Source organism: Pollachius pollachius (assembly GCF_949987615.1).
Source record: "Pollachius pollachius genome assembly, chromosome: 16".
Taxonomy (NCBI): Eukaryota; Metazoa; Chordata; class Actinopteri; order Gadiformes; family Gadidae; genus Pollachius; species Pollachius pollachius.
The window spans coordinates 22,247,431-22,252,430 of record NC_136949.1 but is presented as its reverse complement, the minus strand read 5'-3'; positions in this window follow the sequence as shown (position 1 = coordinate 22,252,430).

Here is a 5,000-nt window from a genome sequence, read left to right as displayed (position 1 = left end):
GGGGAAGCTGGAAACACACACACCAGAGCTGAGCCTCCTATTCCTGGGTAGAGATAGAGGTGTTGTGTGTGTGTGTGTGTGTGTGTGTGTGTGTGTGTGTGTGTGTGTGTGTGTGTGTGTGTGTGTGTGTGTGTGTGTGTGTGTGTGTGTGTGTGTGTGTGGGCTCCCATGGCAAGGGAGGGACAGAGAGCATGTGGGATTGGTGCTGAGACCTGATTTCTTATTGTTATTCCTCTTATTCTTATTGTTATTCTTCTTTGTATTGTTACTCTTATTGTTATTCTTCTTATTCTTATTCTTATTATTATTCTTATTATTATTATTATTATTATTATTCTTATTATTATTATTCTTATTATTATTCTAATTATTATTCTTATTATTAACTATTATTATTATTATAAATTGTTAAACAAGAAATTTCACAGTCCGCTCACTGTGGATTCCTTGGCTTCGTTTGAAAAACCAAGCGTTTTTTTTCTAAGTCATTTTTCTGCTAGACTCCCATGGGTTCGTTTTAGACTACCAGGGATGGTAATATAGGGTTAGCAGGGGTCTCGAAAATAAGAAATTTCACAGTCCGCTCACTGTGAATTTATGGGCTTCGCCTGGTACCGTTTTGTGGGCCTGTTTTGCAGGACAGTGGTCGTTTGACATATAAGAAAGGTGGCCCCTGGTCTGGAAGTCTTCCTGAGGCTCCAGAGGAGCGGGACCCCGTGGCGTCTAAGGCCGATTCGGGTCCCCTGGTCGGACTGAGTGGTGCCGTTGGTGACCCCCGGTCTGGAGGTCTTCCTGAGGCTCCAGAGGAGCAGGACCACGTGGCGTCTAAGGCCGAAACGGGTCCCCTGGTCGGACTGAGTGGTGCCGTTGGTGACCCCCGGTCTGGAGGTCTTCCTGAGGCTCCAGAGGAGCAGGACCACGTGGCGTCTAAGGCCGAAACGGGTCCCCTGGTCGGACTGAGTGGTGCAGTTGGTGGTCCACGGTCTGGAGGTCTTCCTGAGGCTCCAGAGGAGCGGGACCACGTGGCGTCTAAGGCCGACACGGGTCCCCTACTCGGCCCGAGTGGTGCAGTTGGTGGTCCACGGTCTGGAGGTCTTCCTGAGGCTCCAGAGGAGCGGGACCACGTGGCGTCTAAGGCCGAAACGGGTCCCCTACTCGGCCCGAGTGGTGCAGTTGGTGGTCCACGGTCTGGAGGTCTTCCTGAGGCTCCAGAGGAGCGGGACCACGTGGCGTCTAAGGCCGAAACGGGTCCCCTACTCGGCCCGAGTGGTGCAGTTGGTGGTCCACGGTCTGGAGGTCTTCCTGAGGCTCCAGAGGAGCGGGACCACTTGCCGTCTAAGTCCGAAACGGGTCCCCCATTCGGCCTAAGTGGTGCAGTTGTCGGCCCCCTGTCTGGGGGTCTTCCTGAGGCTCCAGAGGAGCGGGACCACTCAGAGTCTGAGGCCGAAACGGGTCCCCTTCTCGGCCAAAGTGGGGCAGTTAGTGGCCCCCTGTCTGGAGGTCTTCCTGAGGCTCCAGAGCAGCGGGTCCACTCAGAGTCTGAGGCCGAAACGGGTCCCCTTCTCGGCCTAAGTGGGGCAGTTGGTGGCCCCAGGTCTGGAGGTCTTCCTGCGGCTCCAGAGGAGCGGGACCACGCAGAGTCTGAGGCCGAAACGGGTCCCCTACTCGGCCTAAGTGGTGCAGTTGGTGGCCCCCTGTCTGGGGGTCTTCCTGAGGCTCCAGAGGAGCGGGACCACTCAGAGTCTGAGGCCGAAACGGGTCCCCTTCTCGGCCTAAGTGGGGCAGTTAGTTGCCCCCTGTCTGGAGGTCTTCCTGAGGCTCCAGAGCAGCGGGTCCACTCAGAGTCTGAGGCCGAAACGGGTCCCCTTCTCGGCCTAAGTGGGGCAGTTGGTGGCCCCAGGTCTGGAGGTCTTCCTGCGGCTCCAGAGGAGCGGGACCACGCAGAGTCTGAGGCCGAAACGGGTCCCTTACTCGGCCTAAGTGGGGCAGTGGGTGGCCCCCTGTCTGGAGGTCTTCCTGATGCTCCAGAGGAGCGGGACCACGCAGAGTCTGAGGCCGAAACGGGTCCCCTACTCGGCCTAAGTGGGGCAGTTGGTGGCCCCCTGTCTGGAGGTCTTCCTGATGCTCCAGAGGAGCGGGACCACTCCGAGTCTGAGTCCGAAACGGGTCCCCTATTCGGCCTAAGTGGTGCAGTTGGTGGCCCCCTGTCTGGAGGTCTTCCTGAGGCTCCAGAGCAGCGGGTCCACTCAGAGTCTTTGGCCGAAACGGGTCCCCTTCTCGGCCTAAGTGGGGCAGTTGGTGGGCCCCAGGTCTGGAGGTCTTCCTGAGGCTCCAGAGGAGCGGGACCACGCAGAGTCTGAGGCCGAAACGGGTCCCCTATTCGGCCTAAGTGGGGCAGTCGGTGGCCCCCTGTCTGGGGGTCTTCCTGCAGCTCCAGAGGAGCGGGACCACGCAGAGTCTGAGTCCGAAACGGGTCCCCTATTCGGCCTAAGTGGTGCAGTTGGTGGCCCCCTGTCTGGAGGTCTTCCTGAGGCTCCAGAGCAGCGGGTCCACTCAGAGTCTGAGTCCGATATGGGTCCCCTACTCGGACTGAGTTGTGCAGTGAGTCGGTGTGAGCCTGGAGGAATGAAAATCCAAGCGTTATTTTTCTAAGTTCTTTTTTTGCTAGACTCCCATGGGTTCGTTTTAGACTACCATGGGTTGTGTTTAGAATCCCATGGGTTCATTTTAGACTCCCATGGGTTCGTTTTAGACTACCAGGGATGGTAATATATACCAGGGGTGTCGAAAATAAGAAGTTTCACAGTCCGCTCACTGTGGATTTATGGGCTTCGCCTGATACCGTTTTGTGGGCCTGTTTTGCAGGACAGTGGTTGTTTGGCATATAGGAAAGGTGGCCCCTGGCCCTGGAGGTCTTCCTGAGGCTCCAGAGGAGCGGGACCACGTGGCGTCTAAGGCCGAAAGGTGTCCCCTGGTCGGACTGAGTGGTGCCGTTGGTGGCCCCCGGTCTGGAGGTCTTCCTGAGGCTCCAGAGGAGCGGGACCACGTGGCGTCTAAGGCCGAAACGGGTCCCCTACTCGGCCCAAGTGGTGCAGTTGGTGGCCCCTGGTCTGGGGGTCTCTAGAACCATCCAGGGGTGCGGGACCACTTGGCGTCTAAGTCCGAAACGGGTCCCCTACTCGGCCCATGTGGTGCAGTTAGTGGGCCCCCTGTCTGGAGGTCTTCCTGAGGCTCCAGAGGAGCGGGTCCACTCAGAGTCTGAGGCCGAAACGGGTCCCCTACTCGGCCTGAGTGGTGCAGTTGGTGGCCCCCTGTCTGGAGGTCTTCTTGAGGCTCCAGAGGAGCGGGTCCACTCAGAGTCTGAGGCCGAAACGGGTCCCCTACTCGGCCTAAGTGGTGCAGTTGGTGGCCCCCTGTCTGGGGGTCTTGGTGAGGCTCCAGAGGAGCGGGTCCACTCAGAGTCTGAGGCCGAAACGGGTCCCCTACTCGGCCTAAGTGGTGCAGTAAGCGGGCCCCCTGTCTGGAGGTCTTCCTGAGGCTCCAGAGGAGCGGGACCACTCAGTGTCTGAGGCCGAAACGGGTCCCCTACTCGGCCTGAGTGGTGCAGTTGGTGGCCCCCTGTCTGGAGGTCTTCTTGAGGCTCCAGAGGAGCGGGTCCACTCAGAGTCTGAGGCCGAAACGGGTCCCCTACTCGGCCTAAGTGGTGCAGTTGGTGGCCCCCTGTCTGGGGGTCTTGGTGAGGCTCCAGAGGAGCGGGTCCACTCAGAGTCTGAGGCCGAAACGGGTCCCCTACTCGGCCTAAGTGGTGCAGTAAGCGGGCCCCCTGTCTGGAGGTCTTCCTGAGGCTCCAGAGGAGCGGGACCACTCAGTGTCTGAGGCCGAAACGGGTCCCCTACTCGGCCTGAGTGGTGCAGTTGGTGGCCCCCTGTCTGGAGGTCTTCTTGAGGCTCCAGAGGAGCGGGTCCACTCAGAGTCTGAGGCCGAAACGGGTCCCCTACTCGGCCTAAGTGGTGCAGTTAGTGGGCCCCCTGTCTGGAGGTCTTCCTGAGGCTCCAGAGGAGCGGGACCACTCAGAGTCTGAGGCCGAAACGGGTCCCCCATTCGGCCTAAGTGGTGCAGTTGGTGGCCCCCTGTCTGGAGGTCTTCCTGAGGCTCCAGAGGAGAGGGACCACTCAGAGTCTGAGGCCGAAACGGGTCCCCTACTCGGCCTAAGTGGTGCAGTTGGTGGCCCCCTGTCTGGAGGTCTTCCTGAGGCTCCAGAGGAGCGGGTCCACTCAGAGTCTGAGGCCGAAACGGGTCCCCTACTCGGCCTAAGTGGTGCAGTTAGTGGGCCCCCTGTCTGGAGGTCTTCCTGAGGCTCCAGAGGAGTGGGTCCACTCAGAGTCTGAGGCCGAAACGGGTCCCCTACTCGGCCTAAGTGGTGGAGTTAGTGGGCCCCCTGTCTGGAGGTCTTCCTGAGGCTCCAGAGGAGCGGGTCCACTCAGAGTCTGAGGCCGAAACGGGTCCCCTACTCGGACTGAATGGTGCAGTTGGTGGCCCCCTGTCTGGAGGTCTTCCTGAGGCCCCAGAGGAGCGGGTCCACTCAGAGTCTGAGGCCGAAACGGGTCCCCTACTCGGCCTAAGTGGTGCAGTTAGTGGGCCCCCTGTCTGGAGGTCTTGGTGAGGCTCCAGAGGAGCGGGACCACTCAGAGTCTGAGGCCGGAACGGTTCCCCTACTCGGCCTGAGTGGTGCAGTTAGTGGGTCCCCTGTCTGGAGGTCTTCCTGAGGCTCCAGAGGAGCGGGACCACTCAGAGTCTGAGGCCGAAACGGGTCCCCTACTCGGCCTGAGTGGTGCAGTTAGTGGGCCCCCTGTCTGGAGGTCTTCCTGAGGCTCCAGAGGAGCGGGACCACTCAGAGTCTGAGGCCGAAACGGGTCCCCTACTCGGCCTAAGTGGTGCAGTTAGTGGGCCCCCTGTCTGGAGGTCTTCCTGAGGCTCCAGAGGAGCGGGACCACTCAGAG